Source organism: Colobus angolensis, unplaced genomic scaffold, assembly GCF_000951035.1.
Source record: "Colobus angolensis palliatus isolate OR3802 unplaced genomic scaffold, Cang.pa_1.0 Scaffold268, whole genome shotgun sequence".
Classification (NCBI taxonomy): domain Eukaryota; kingdom Metazoa; phylum Chordata; class Mammalia; order Primates; family Cercopithecidae; genus Colobus; species Colobus angolensis.
In genome coordinates, this window is record NW_012115910.1 from 4350703 (window position 1) to 4366453 (window position 15751).

The window sequence follows — 15751 nt, forward strand, 5'->3', positions numbered from 1 at the left end:
TAAAAATATAAAAACTAGCCAGGTGTGGTGGTGTGCACCTGTAGTCCTAGCTACTTAGGAGGCTGAGGCAGGAGAATCGCTTGAGCATGGGAGGTGGAGGTTGCGGTGAGCTGAGATCGAGTCATTGCACTTAAGCTTGAGTGACAGAGTGAGACCCTGTCTCAAGAAATAATAATAATAAAAAAATAAAATTATGAAAGTTTTACTCTGCCAAGAATCTATTGCAGTTTTTTTTCCCCCAGGAACACTGGTCTGACTTTATTATTATTATTATTATTATTTATTATACTTTAAGTTCTAGGATACATGTGTACAACGTGCAGGTTTGTTACATATGTATACATGTGCCATGTTGGTGTGCTGCACCCATCAACTCATCAGCACCCATCAACTCGTCATTTACATCAGTTATAACTCCCAATGCCATCCCTCCTCCTCCCCCCTCCCCATAATAGGCCCCGGTGTATTACAGTTTTAAAGATACATAGAGCCTTAAATATATAAAGAAAATCTTGGTTCAACTATGGAGAGAAAACAACAAATCCACCATCTTTACCAATTATAGTAAACTGGATGATAGATTTAGCAAACAAAACATTAGTAAACATTTAGAAAATTTCAAAAGCAAAAGTAATAATCTTGCTTTATTGGACATATATGGAATCAAATACCTAAAAATTAGAAAATACACTTTCTTAAGTGTCTTAAATGGCATTATGCAAATGTCAACATCTATCAGACAATTGCTCTCACACCAACATGTTCTCTGACTGCAATTCAATCCAATTAATTAAATTAGAATTCAATTAAAAAATAAGCAAATATTGCTATGTATGTCTGGACATTTTTTTTTTTTTTTTCTTTTTTGAGATGGAGTCTTGCTCTGCCACCCATGCTGAAGTGCAATGGCACAATCTCGGCTCACTGTAACTTACACCTCTCAAGTTCAAGCAATTCTCCTGCCTCAGCCTCATGAGTAGCCGGGATTACAAGCGCATGCCACTACGACCGGCTGATTTTTGTATTTTTAGTAGAGATGGGGTTTCACCATGTTGACCAGGGTGGTCTCGAACTCCTGACCTCAGGTTGTGCACCCATCTTGGCCTCCCAAAGTGCTAGGATTACAGGCATGAGCAACCGTGCCCGGCAGTCTGGACATTTTTTGAATAGCTACTGAATAACTCATGTATCAAAGAAAAACAAAATAGAGATTAAATACTACTTACACATAAATGATAATAAAATATCGGCCCCCTCCTCATACCTGTGTCCCCCTGGTGTGTGGCCCAAGCTGTGTGCGGGGTGAAGGGCACACACCCAGGGTGCAGTGCAGTCCCAGCCCCGTCCTGCAGGAGCCCTGTGCTCAGTCACCCACTGCAGCTCCCAATCTCCTGGCCAGTCGTCCCCGACCAGGGCTCTTCCTCATGTGTGCATAGCCACCGGCAAGAAAGGAGGGTCTCAGGACAGAGGAGTTTCAGCTCAAGAAGTGCCTGGCTGTCCAGCTTGACACTGTCCCCTCCCACAGAGCTTCAATGCTCATAGCTGGGGCCTGCCTCTCCTCTGTGGTCATGGCTGAACTCACACTGTTTGGGGGAATGAGCCACTCTGCTGCTGGCTTCTGGCTCCCCCTGGATGGTGACGCTTGGGCAGCTCCTATCTTGCCCTTTGCGCAGATGGGGCCTAATCTCCTTACTGCCTCCACTGTCCACGTGGCTGCTGCCTGCAGGTCCCTGCAGGGCTGCTGGAGGGAGCTGCTTACACACAGGCTGAGACCAGGATCCCCTCACTTGTACCACCTGCCGGTTCCCTGCCCTGCAGCCCCTGCACTCACGCATGTTCTGCTGCCTTGAAGGCTGCTGCCTCTGTCCCGGCTCCATGGGGTCTCTGCTCTACAGTGGTAGCTTCTTCCTTGAAAAGATGCTGCTTAAAATTAGAGGATGGATGCCTCTGCTTGGGGAATTTCTAGCTCTGGACTGTGCCACAAGCCCTGGATGTGGTATGTGTATGTGTGTGCATGCATGCACTTAGGTATATGTGTGCATGTGTGCAAGCATGTGTATGTGGTATGCATGTATGTATGCATGTGCTATTGTACTATGTAGTGTGCATAAACATGCATGCATGTGTGCTTGTGTATGTGTGTGCATGCATGAGTGTGCATGGTGTGTGTGCATGTGTGTGTGGTCGGGGCAGAGGCACCTGCAGGTTGCTTGTCATCTGAGTGGACCCTGTTCTCCTCTATTCCTCCTCTGCAAAACCCAGGCTCCTTTCCTAGCTTCATATGACTCCGCGTGCACCTTCAGGAGAAACAGAGTCCTGCTCCTTCTATCACAGCCATCAAGCAGGGGTGGGGGAGGGGGTGAGGGTGGGGAAGATGATCATCCCTGTTGCTGCCCAATGGTGGGAGGAGAGATGGAGCCCAAACCATGTTTTCGATGCTGATAGGCTTAAAGATAACAGCACAGGAGTTTGAGATGCACACGGCTCAACACCTAATCTGCATCTCACTTCACTTTCTCATCTGGGGAAGTGGGCTTGGGACCCTGAGCCTCCCGAGTATCACAGGGTCCTAATAGTCCCTCACAGAAGGAGCAGGCCCAGAGTGAGCACTCCCCAAATGCCATGCCATCCCTTCCTCACCCCTGGAGTGGAGCCTGGGGGTTCTCAGACTTGTTGGGAGTGTCCCAGGAGCACTGGCTCCAAATCTGCATCCCACACAGTGCCTGGGAACCCAGGGCCCATTTTTTCCTTGGCGTCTCCCCAGCCCCCGCAGGCCGTGCTGCTCCTCACCATCCTGCTAGGATGACTCTCTCCTCCTGGGGGCAGAGTGGGGGCAGGAGGTGGTGGGAGGGTGGAGGGATGCTGCTCAGTAAATAATGCAGAGCCGGCAGCTCTGATTGGCTTCAGAGAGGCAGACACTGTGTCTACATAAATGGCAATCACATCTTCTGTGCCTCTTAACTGTCACTGTGGAGAGGAGAGAGAGAGGACAGAGAGCAAGTCACTCCGGGCTGCCTGTGAGTATCGCTCTTTGTCCTCATGGCTCGCGAACCAGACTCAGGCGTCCAGCTCCCTGGATGGCCGTGACCCTGGGGTTTGGGGTGGGAGGTTTGCCGGTTGATTCTAGCTGTGCTGAGTTCCCCTCCTGCAGGAGAAAGGAGGTTCTGCCGACAGGGACAGCTGAGCATCCAGTGTGTTCAGGTGGCACAGGGTTTACAGGAACTTCTCAAGAAAATAGGCACCAGCCTAGGTCGGCTTGCTTTTTTGTGCCATCTGCAAGCAACAGGTCAGGCACATAATCCGAAACTTTGGATTGCTTTTTAGGCCACATTCCTAGAGCCACGACAGCAACATAACTGAGTAGAAATTATTTTCCAGACTGGCTCACATGCATGTAGTGACCACGGAGGCCACATGATGGGTAGGAAAGAAGGAGGCTGTGCAGCCCCACAGGCTGGGGTTTGCATTCAGGTGCACACCTCCCCGGCCGCCTTTCCTGCCTCAGAGGTGAAGGAGAGGAGCTAATTAACGGCGTCCTCCCAGCAGATCATGGGAAAAACCAGGTCTGATTTTATGAAGGGGTGGGCACACAATAGGTGTTCAATAAATGAGAGCCCTATTATGAATAAGGGAGGAAAGTGTGAGGGCGATGAAGATGCTGCTGAGTGGTCTGCTGCGCCCTCCATAGCCTGTTTTCTTCAGTTTCCAAAGGAGGTTCAGGCAGGTGACATGGGTTCTCCCCACAAGCTTGTTTCTCTCTTGAAGACTCCAAGGGTAGAGGCTCCTTGCGAAAATTTCTCATTCAGACAAGCAGGGTTTCCCCTCCAAGAGGTAACAATCGCTGCACAAAAGCTGGTCCTCTGTGGGTTTGTCAAGTGTGTCAGAGACAAACACTCCTTTTGCTCGGGGCACGGGAGTCCTGGCTGGCAGCCTGCGGTGACCCCAGACTAGAACACAGGCATCCTGGATGGCTGACCACACAGCAAGTTCAGGGGTGTCTGGATGGTTCTGAAGGAAACAAAATCATACCATTCTCAGCAGTTTCTTTTCTTCCTGTCTTCTGGGCACACACTAGGTGGGCCTCTGCACACAGCCAGTGTGAATATAATAATTAAAATAAATCCCCCTTAACTCCTCTGCCACAAATTCAAAGAGATAGCCTGGGGGTTCTAATTACCTGTGTTTTCTGCTCTTCAAGATATTGATTATTCTGAAGGTTTTACTTTCAGAAACTCAACTTGAGTCAGCTGTCAAGTTTAGGGAACAGCTTTAGGAAAACCACACTATGTGGATATTTTAAAAGAAGTGTTCTGCGGCCAGGCGCAGTGGCTTTTGCCTGTAATCCCAACACTTTGGGAGGCTGTGGTGAGTGGATCACCTGAGGTCGGGAGTTCAAGACCAGCCTGGCCAACATGGTGAAACACCCTCTCTACTAAAAAAAACAAAAAATAGACAGGCGTAGTGGTGTGCACCTATAGTCCCAGTTACTCAGGGGGCTGAGGCAGGAGAATTGCTGGAATCTGGGAGGTGGAGGTTGCAGTGAGCCGAGATCACGCCATCACACTGCAGCCTGGGCAACAGAGCGAGACTCCGTCTCCAAAAAAAAAACAAAAAAGAGGTGTTCTGATGTTTTATGTTTGTCTGGTGCTTGTTGGCATTTCTGAAGGAAGACATTCAGGGAGCCCAGAGGCACCTCGTGGACATATGGGGCAGCAATGGACACAGGACCTCGTAGAAAAGGTTAGAATCCCACTGTGCTGAGAGATGGCGGAGGGTCCTGGTCTTGTGGTTTGGACAGAGGCAAGTGTGGAAGCCACTTCTGAGCTGTGCGGGCTGAGAGGAGCTCCGTGCCTGCTGCATGCTTCCCTCAGCCTCTCCACATTGCTGTCGAGGGGATCATACTGCTACTTTGCAGAGCTGATGTGAAGTTTAGGAGAATATAGGTAAAGGGCTTATACTGCTGCCCTGTATATGGCAACTCTTCAGTATTTCTTCTGTTTTGGAGGAGGTAGGGGGAAGGCACTTCTCTTGGGGCATGGAGGGCTGCAAAATTTGTTGAGCCTCTGCTTGTTTCTGTTGGGATCAGCCCAGGTGGGTGGAGGCAGACGTGTGTCTGTGGGCTCAACGCTCCCACCCGAAGCCACATGCCCCTGTTCTCCCAGGTGCAGTGAACCAGGCAGGAGCCCTGGACCACACTCTCAGTTGCAGACACCACCTTCCTCATCCCAGTGTGAGCCCTGTTTAGAGTCCTGTGGTCTCATCTCTGGCCATGGTGAGGACACGGGCAGCTGACAGTGCAGGTGTAAGTGGATTCCCAGGCCAAAGGTGTGTTAGGAAAATGCTGACTTCAGAACACTGGCACCCACTCCTGCACTTACTGGCTGTGTGGCTGTGGTCAAGTTAAACAGCAACAACTACTGGCCTGGCAGGGTTGTGAGCGTGTTCAGTGAGATGATGTATACCATGAGCTTATCAGGAGCTTGAGCACTGCTGATTTGTTTGGTTTCTTAGACAATAGGATGTGGCAACCAAGGTTCAACAGATTCTCAGGATTTTTTCTTGGTGGGGGGTACCTCAAGTGCAGGCTTCTTAGCAACACCAGGCCCCAGGCCAGTAACTGTTCAATATAACGAATAGGGAGGCATTCACTGTGAATCTAGAAGTCAATATTTACCACCAAACTGACTCATAAGGACTCCCCAAAGAGTATGCCAAAGCATACTAAATAGATTCACAGTGCAGGTGTCCTGTGTTTGTAATAGACGGTAAACCAGGACATGTCATGGGCACTGGATATTATGACTATGGCGAAAAGAAGCAACCAGCTAGAACATAATTTGAATTGTCTCAAGCCAATAGCAAAGGCAGATGGTTATGATCTCTTGTGAACTAGTAATGTGACTGCAAGAGAAAGGGGGAAATAATTGAGAAAAAAATAAGGGAAAAAATTTGTAAGGGGGGGTGATTTCTGAAGTTTCTTCTGACATAACTCTTCAATAAAATGAAAACAAAGGAGAAGTTAAAATTACCTACTAGTTAGCATATAAACTTTTAAAATTAGCAACCATGAATGAAAATAATAAAATGTGAATGTTTTAAGGTTTAAAGTTAAAATGCAAATGAAGGAGAAAAGCTTACAGAGATGGAGTGTGTACGCTCAATGCCTGATCATGGGTGACATTTCCGTATCATTCCAGTTTTTCAAAAAGCAATTGACAACATGCAAAAAGAACTGTACAACTCACAAGTGTCAATTCCACTGGGGAATTAATATCTTTGAGAGACAGACCCACTAGGTGCGACCTGTATGGTGACGGTGGAGTGTCATCTACTCATGACACTGCTGCCCATAGCAGCGAACAGCTGACAGGCAAAGGGGGATGAACGGTGTCATAGGAACGCGGTGAAATCCCCACTCAGTAGCCCTTAATAAGAGCAAATAGGAGTGTTATGTTAAGGAAATTCTGCATATTGTAATTAGACATACAGGAAAAATGTCAAGTGAAAAAAGGATCCCCAGTCATACACACATCCTCATTGCAACGATTTGAATTGTCTACAGTCAGGACTAAAATGGAATGATATCAATCAGTTTAATGTCCTTGACTTTTTTTTCGTCTTTTGAGATTGCTCAAGTTATGAGTGTTTCCAGCCAGCATTAACTTAGGTCACAGCATGGTTACAGAGATATGAGTGGAAGTAGTATCTTTCCATGGGAGGAAAACTGAAAACCAAGACAAACTTCTCTATGGCTCCTTTCCATGGATAATTGTTGGCCAAGAATCTACTTTGACAGAGCTTTGTTTATTAAGCAGGGAATGAATAAGAAACAGCTGCACAAAGCTCCTTCCTCCTTCATGTCAGCAGAGCAGCAAGGCTTTCCCCTGAATTTTGATCTTTGTTGTAGAAATTTTCTCCCTTTTCTCTTATGCTACCTCAGGAGAAGAGGCTTCTGCCTGTCTTCTGTAGCATCAATAATAATAATTGCTAGACACAGGTTTACAGTCCAAAGTGCTCTCTGACTGCATGAGCTTGCAGCTCCATTTTACAAGTGAAGAAACAGACTCAGAGAGGCCAAAACGTCAGCCAGCAGCTGCATGCCTCTTGCCGCAGAGCCATGGACTCAAGCTGTTCTCTCTGAATGCAAACCCACTATTCTTTTTACTCTCCATGAGGAGGAGGAGGAGGAGGAGGACTGTCCTGTGGAATTGTAGTGCTGAAAGCATAGCTCTGCTTGATTGTGGCAGGGCCATTTTCCAACGCAGACCAAGCTGGCCAAGGAGGCAGCTGGGCGGAGTGGGACTTAGAACCCAGTGCAAAGTCCCTTACGGGAGTTCTTCTCTGGACAGATACTCCCTTGAGATGATGGATTTGATTCCTCCTGAATTTGCACAGGTGTGGAGAGTGAAATGCTATGCTTTGAGCATCTATCTTGTAATTATCTTGTACTCTCTTCACGGTTCTGTGTGGTGCCTAGGCTGATGGCCATGGTACAGATTGCAAGTGGAACTGCAATGAAGTGGACATGTGTGTTTCTCCCAACATTCCTGTGTTGAAATCCTCACCTGCAATGTATTAGGAAATGGGAACTTTGAGAGGTGATTAGGTCATGAAGTCAGAGCCCTCATGAATGGAATGAGTACCCTTATAAAAGAGACCCTAGAGAGACCCATCACCCCTTCCACCATGTAAGGACATAGAGAGAAGGCTGTGTCTATGAGAAACAAGCCTCACCAGATACCAAATCTGCCAGGGCCTTAATCTTGGACTTCCAGCCTCAGAACTCTAAGAAATCATTGTCTGTTGTTTATAAGCTGCCCACTCTATAGTACTTTTTATAGCAGCCCAAAGGAACTAAGACAGCGGGCTTGGCCACCGTCTCACCTCCAGCCAAGAGCTGCCCAAGCCCTTTCTCTTTCTGGTTACCGTTTGTAATGAACATGATCTATAAGCAACCAAGGCACCGTGGAAGCTGCGGTGCCCCTGTGGTACTCAGTGGGCCTTCGGGAAATCATTCCTTGCAGCCTTGGGAGAAACTGGTTTTACATGTTTCTAATCCTGAAGTTACTTAAGCCATGCTCTTTTCATCAACTGATACGCATCTGGCTACGGCTGTTAGGGATGCTCTGTACCTGTATTTGAGTCCAGGACATTCTCTTGGGTGCCTTCAGGAGCCAGACGGCCCGAGTTCAACTGTGGCCTGATCTGACTACAGCAGGTGTGGAGTCTTGGTTCAGTTGTGCAGCCTCTCTGTGCCTCAGTCTTCTCATCTGTTAAAGGGAACAATAGTATTACTGACAAGGTTTTTAATAAAGATTAAAAATGAGAACCAGGCAAAGAACTTAATGTAGTTCCTGGCGCATGTAAGTTCATATCAATGTTAACTATTTTTTAGACATAGTTAATGAGAGAGTACCTATTTAAATAAGAACACCCAGATTTACATAAAAGTAGTGGTACCAGTGTAAGACAGTGGCAAGGGTGTGTGCGTATGTGTGTGTGTGTGTGGTGCCCTGGCTTAATTGTGTCAATTATAAGTAGGGACACTTTGGCCTACGGGATGAAGGAAACAGGGGTTCTGCCTTTGTTTTGCTGCAACCAGCTTCACACCTGAGACAGCCTTTCCCTTCTCTGGGTCCCAGGTCCCTCCCTTGTAAAATGAGCATGGTAATAGCTCTCACCAATAAAGCATTAAAGGAGCTAAGACGTCAGCCTATCCTGGGGCTCTTTTCCAACGATCTCTTGTCTCCTCCACTGACTCCAAACCACACAGACCATGCTTCTCAGGAACCCAGGACACCTGGATTATGGTAGGATTCTGCCAATGGGAGGTTTAGTGGGAGGCTGGAAGGCAGAGGTACCACCATCCCCGTGATGCTGGCTCAGCCTCCTCCTCCATGCCTGCTCTCTCAGTAAGCCTGACCCAGTAGCGGCTTTGCACGGATGGCCTGGATCCTGGTTCCAGGAGTACAGACTCTCCTATCTCTCCATCAGAGAGATGGGAGTGCATCATGGTAGCCAGAGAGGTTAGCTGAGCTTCCTCAGTTACCTAAGCTCACCCAGTTAATAAGCCTTGGAGATAAGACACAAGCCAAGGTATCTGGATCCAGATTCCACCCCTCTCCCTGGCAGTGCCATGCTGCCTCCCAGAATACTTTCTGTTTACGTTGCTTTTTAACCATGTGAGGAAGTCTGTGATGTTTCTCTCTCTGTAGCTTATAAAGCTTATGTGTTAAGGGCCTCAGTGACACAGAATCTTCATGACTTTCTGAAGAATGCTGCAGGAACCTGGGGTCAAGCATGTAGAATAATTGGCTTTGAGGACCACAGTCTCTGAGAAGAGCAGTTGTATGGAAAGTAGGCCTGAGCACTAACTCTGGCTCTAGTCCCTGACTATTATCTCATCAAAGAATCTGACAAATCTGTCAGCACTACCTAAGTCTCATAAGCTAAAAAGAACCAGCCGTTGCAAAACAGTGGATTTCCAGTTTGTAAACAGATGAGTTTGAGAGCCATGGAAGAGAAATATAGGTGAAGATAATGTGTCCTAGAAGGGGAGGAAGGAAGGAGATGAGGAAGCCGGCCTCAAAAGCCTCACAATGAGGTACTTCTGCCTAGTTAATAATTTTATTTTTTACTTAAAGGAAATTAATAGACTTTCAGGGCAGTTTCGGGCATACAGGAAAGTTGGGCAGAAAGTAGAGTCCTCATATTTCCCCTCTCCCTCCCCACAGTTCCCCTATTATTAATGAAAACGTTTCACTGAACACTGACTCTGCAGCAGGCTCTCACCCCGTCATCTCACTCATCTTCCCAGCAGCACCGGAGGGAGGTATTTCTACGCATTCTTGCTTTCACAGAGGCTGAGAAGGAGCCCCAGAAAGGGGTGGAGGTTGAAGGTAACAGAGTAACTGAAAGCGATGGCCCTTGACCTCGGGTCTGCCTGACACTTGGTGGTGTAGCAGGAGGCCACTCCTGAGCAGATTTGGATTATTCATGTGCCTTTTGGCCACTGACAAAAATGCTCATGTAAAGTTTCTTAGTAGCCTGTTGTTTAACCAGAGTCTTAAGAGTTAAAAAAAAAGAACTTAGAGGATCTTTTTTGAGGCAAGTTTATCAGGTAGCCATTTTCCTGTTATTAAAAAAGCTCTCATGGCTAGAAACTTCTTTATGGTCTCACTTGCAAGCATTTCTCCTACTGGACATTTTTATGGTCTTTGAACCCACAGAGAAAATGTCCATCAAGAAAACAGTCAGGCTGGGAGCAGTGGCTCATGCCTGTAATCCCAGCATGTTGGGAGGCTGAGGCGGGTGGATCATGAGGTCAGAAATTCAAGACCACACTGACCAATATGGTAAAACCCCATCTCTACTAAAAATACAAAAATTAGCTGGGTGTGGTGGCATGGCACACACCTGTAGTCCCACCTACTCAGGAGGCTGAGGCAGGAGAATTGCTTGAACCTGGGAGGTGGAGGTTGCAGTGAGCCAAGATCAAGCCATTGCACTCCAGCCTGGGTGACAGAGCCAGACTCCATCTAAAAAAAAAAAAAAAAAAAAAAAAGAAAGAAAAGAGAAAGGAAAGGAAAAGAACAAAAGAAAGCAGTCAATCCAGAGGAAAATCAGCCAAATTAGTTTTGTGCCTGAATTTGTAAGTATATGCTTGAGGGGGATAGTGAGCCAGGGCCTCAGTCCCAAAAGCATACGTGTTTTCTGAGACATATACTATGGCTCTTTTTTCTGGAATAGTGTAAAAAATGTCAACCCTATTCTTTTCATCAGGATGGAAAAAGAAAGTCAAGAGAGGTTGAACAAAGTCTCCAGTGTCCCGGTGTTTGCAGCAAAATCGTGTCTTGTGTGCATGAACAGACAGGACCATGGACAGATCCACAGTGCATGGTTGCCATCCCCACTCCGGGCTTGTGAGGAATCCACTACCTTACATGCACAGTGGTGTGGCTGGGCTTGCCTGTGATGCTAGGGGTCTGGGCTGGGTTCTCTTCAGTGGCTGTGGCAGATAAGTCCTAGGAGGGAAATCGCAGTGCTCAGACTGCAGGACACTTAGTCAAGTGCTGAGCATGGAGAGCTAGACACTGGGCAGGAACTGAGACAGGAGATGGCACAGGTGGAAGTGGTCAGGACTCAATGGTGGGAGGCGCTATAGCTCCTGAGCCATTAGTGTCTGCTGTGACTCTTCCTCGTGGCAGATATGTGAGGGGCTGGTGACTTGAATTGTCTCAAAGGTAGAGAGTAGAGTCCAATAGGGTATATTACAGAAATAAAATGTCTAGAGGACCAAAGATCATTCATTCATTCATGATTCAGCAAACACCTACAGAGCTCTCTGTTGTCCAAGGCCTGTGACTGGTCCCGAGGAGGCAAAAATAAATAAGTTGAGGACCCTGCTTGGAGAAGCCCACCATTTGCAAAGGGTATCACTGAAATGATGTATTGCAACAAAATAACCCCACAGGTCAATCAGGAGGTCTGAGGGCATTCAGGGGAGTCCATCTCTTCTTGAAGCATGTGGAGCTGGAGGTGAGCTCTGACTGTTGCTGATGCAAAAAGACATTGAGACAGAAGTCCAGGGAGGCAGCCGGCTCACCGTGCACAGGCAATGCACTGCAGGGGCTGCATGGAGAACAGCGTAGCATGGAAAATAGTGTGGGGTAGAGAAGAGTGTGGAGAATAGTGTCATGTGCAGCTGCTGGAACACTGGGCAGATTATGTCAACAGAAGCTATTTCAAGGACCTGGAGAGGCATAAGCCACAGCCTTTATCATAGGCTAAGTCTTCCAGCTAATATTTACACAGCTTGGGGGCATAAAATATCAAACAGCTACAAATGAGCACAAGATTCTCTGTGGCTTCATGCTAAGAGCCTTCTAAAAAGGTCTTTGTAGGAAATAATCTGTGAATAAATAACAGAGAATAATTTAAAATATAAGAACCAGGTCTTATTTTACACTTTGACTAGGAGGATTTCTTTTGGTGTATGTGGTGTGTGTCTGCTTTTTGTGTCGTTTATTCCAGAGCCACATGCTTTGGCCTGGTGCTGTGACTTAAAGCTGATACCCTCAGAAGGTGAGCATCTTTCTGAATCTTGCTCAGCTACCCCTTCTGAGTCTTCAGCTTGCTGCCTCACTTGTCCGGCCCCCCAGGAGGGCAAATAGATATAGCTAGAATATTTGCTTCAAAAGGCATTGCTAATAATCACACACCAGGTACAAGTCCCAAAGAAAAGATTATGAGATTTAACTACATAAAGATTAAAATTCTCATAGGTCAGAATAGAATTGTAAGCAAATTGTGTCCAGCAAAAATGAGGAAAATGCCTGCAAAACATTTCACAGACATAAGAGTAGAATTTATTAGTATATTAGAACTCTCACAATTAAATAAGAAATATCAAACACCCTAGTGGAAAAGAATGCAGTGAGCAAGAAATTCATTAAAAAAGGAATCCAAATAGCAAAGAAACGCATAAAAAAAATACCCAGTTTCATTAATCAAAGTACAATGGGGCCGGGCACGGTGAATCATGCCTGTAATCCTAGCATTTTGGGAGGCTGAGGCGGGTGGATCACTTGAGGTCAGGAGGTAGAGACCAGCCTGGCCAACATGGTGAAACCCTGTCTCTACTAAAAGTATAAAAAATAGCTGGGCATGGTGACATGTGCCTGTAATCCCAGCTACTCAAGAGTTCAAGGCAGGAGAATTGCTTGAACCTGGGAGGCAGAGGTTGCAGTGAGCCCAGATCATGCCACTGCATTCCAGCCTAGGCGACAGAGTGAGACCCTGTCTCAAAAAAAAAAAAAAAAAAAAAAGTGCAACAGAATCATTAAATGCTTACAAGGCTGGTTAAACTTAAAATGAATATTCAAGCCCAGTGATTGTATGGTAAAATGAGCATTCTTATACACTCCCTACCGGGAGAGTATTTGGTTAAAAAAAAAACGTTTTAGGGGAAAATTTGGCAATATATTTTTAAGACACTAAAAATACTTATCTCTAGAAGAATTTGTTCTAAATAAATTATAAAATAAGTGTTCTCCTTTTTATAAATTTTTAACGCAAAAGAAAGTGTGCAGTAATGTAAACAAGAGGTTACACATTTTAGGATTATTTAGAAGAGCTAATAGCTGACATTTATTAAGTGCTAATTTGTTACCATTTATTTATTTAGTTGTTACAAAAAATTCTTCGAGGTATTACAGGCATACCTCTGTGAAAGGAAAATATCTTAGGCCCTTTCAAGCTGGGAACTACTCAGGGAAAATCTGTCTCCCATTCTGTTCAAGTCATCCCTTTTCTTTCAGGGATGGATGCATATTCTGATTGCCTTCTTTGAAAAGACTTATCAGAAACTCAAAAGAATGCAACCATCTGCCTCTCAGCTATCTGTGACCTGGAAGCCCCCAGTGGGAGGGCCTTGCTTTGCGCTGTCTCCGCCTTTCTGGACGGAACTAATGTATTTCTTACAAACTGATTGATGTCTCATGTCTCCCTAAAATGTATAAAACCAAGCTGTGCCCTGACCACATCGGGCACATGTCGTCAGGACTTCCTGAGGCTGTGTCAGGGGTGTGTCCTCAACCTTGGCAAAATAAAATTGACTGAAACCTGTCTCCAGTTTTCGGTATTCACAGCTCAGAAATATTGCAAATTCATTTGCAGGTGACCACCGTAAAGTGACTCGCATGAATTTTTTGACTCTCCAGTATATACAAAAGTTCTGTTTACACTATACTGTAGTCTATTAAGTGTGCAATAACATAATATGTAAAAAGTCTATACCTTAATTTAAAAATAATTTATTGCTAAAAATGCTAATGATTATCTGATCCTTCAGCAAACGTAATCTTTTTGCTAGTGGAGGGTCTTGGCACCATGTTGATGGCTGCTGACTAGTCAGGGTGGTGGTACCTGAAAGTTATGGTAGCTGTGGCAATTCCTTAAAACAAAGCAACAGTGAAGTTTCCTGCATCGATCAACTCTTCCTTTCATGAAGGATGCCTCTGTAGCATGTGATGCTGTTTGATAGCATTTTACCCCCAGTAGAACTTCTTTCAAAATTGGAGTCAGTTCTCTTAAATCTTGCTGCTGCTTTAGCAACTCAGTTTATGTAATATTCTAAATCCTTTGCTGTTGTTTCAACAATACTCATAGCCTCTTCAACAAGAATAGATGCTATCTCGAGAAACTACTGTCTTTGCTCATCCATTAGAAGCAACTAATCTGTCCAATTTTATCATGAGATTGCAGCAATTCAGTCACATCTTCAGGCTCCACTTAAAATTCTAGTTCTCTTTCTATTTCTACCATATCTTCAGTGACTTCTTCCACTGAAATTTTGAACCTTGAAGTCATCTGTGAGGATTGGAATCAACTTCTTCCAAACTCCTGTTAATGTTAATATTGTGACCTCTTTCTATGAATCACAAATGTTCTTAATGGCATCTAGAATAGTAAATTCTTTCCAAAAGGTTTTCAATTTACTTTGCTGAATTTCATCAGAGGAATCACTATCTATGGCAGATGTAGCCTTATGAAATGCATTTCTTAATAAGACTTGAAAGTCAAAATTACTCTTTGATCAATGGACTGTAGAATGGATGTTGTGTTAGCAGGAGTGAAAACATTAATCTCCTTGTACGTCTCACTCTTGAGTGACCAGGTGCATTGTCAATGAGCAGTAATGTTTTTGAAAGGAATCTTTCCTTCTGAGAAGTGGGTCTCAACAATGGTCTCCAAATATTCAGTAAACCATACTGCAAACAGATGTGCTGTCATCCAGGCTTTGTTGTTCTATTTATAAAGCACAGGAAGAGTAGATATGGCATAGTTTGTAAGGGCCCTAGGATTTTCAGAATGGTAAGTAATCATTGGCTGCAACTTAAAGTCACCAGCTGTATTACCCCCTTTGAGAGTCAGCCTGTGCTTTGAAGCTTTGAAGCCAGGCATTGACTTCTCCTCTCTGGCTATGAAAGCCCTAGAGGGCATCTTCTTCTGATAGAAGTCCATGTAAGTCTATGTTGTCTACATTGTTGTTGTTGTTTTTTTTTTTTTGAGATGGAGTCTCACTCTGTCACCTGGGCTGGAGTGCAGTGGCGTGATCTCTGCTTACTGCAAGCTCCACCTCCCGAGTTCACACCATTCTCCTGCCTCAGCCTCCCGAATAGCTGGAACTACAGGTGCCCCCCACCACACCCGGCTAATTTTTTGTATTTTTGGTGGAGACTGGGTTTCACCGTGTTAGCCAGGATGGTCTCGATCTCCTGACCTGGTGATCTGCCTGCCTCGGCCTCCCAAAGTGCTGGGATTACAGGTATGAGCCACCGTGCCCAGCCTATGTTGTCCACATTGAAAACCTATAGTTTACTGTAGCTATCTTCATGGATTATCTTTGCTGGATCTTCTGGATAACTTGCTGCAGCTTCTCCACTGGCTCTCGCTGTTCTACCTTACACTTCTAAGTAATGGAGACAGTTTCTTTCCATAAACCTCATGGACCAAACTCTGCTAACATCAGGCATTTTGTCTGCAACTTTTTTTTACCTCTCTCAGTCTTCATAGAATTGAAGACAGTTAAGACCTTACTCTGGAATGGGCTTTGGCTTAAGAAAGTGTTGTGGCTGGTTTGATCTTCAATTCAGACCACTAAAACATTTTCCACATCAGAAATAAGGCTATTTTTCTAAGCGTTTGTGTGCTCACTGGAGTTGTACTTCTAATTTCCTTCAATAACTTT

General features: G+C 45.4%; 1 protein-coding gene across 7 annotated transcripts in view; it reads left to right on the forward strand.

The window, feature by feature from the left end:
- The window catches only part of DDC (dopa decarboxylase (aromatic L-amino acid decarboxylase)), a 107231-nt gene that overhangs the window by 2130 nt on the left and 89350 nt on the right, over positions 1-15751 (forward strand). For 5 of the 7 annotated variants that reach the window (XM_011947532.1, XM_011947536.1, XM_011947539.1 and 2 more), the window contains exon 1: positions 2960-3017. The exons of the other annotated variants lie outside the window; for them this stretch is intronic. The gene's annotated coding sequence lies outside the window, so the exon portion shown is untranslated. Of the gene's footprint in view, positions 1-2959; positions 3018-15751 lie in introns of those variants that run through there. 7 annotated transcript variants of the gene reach the window in all.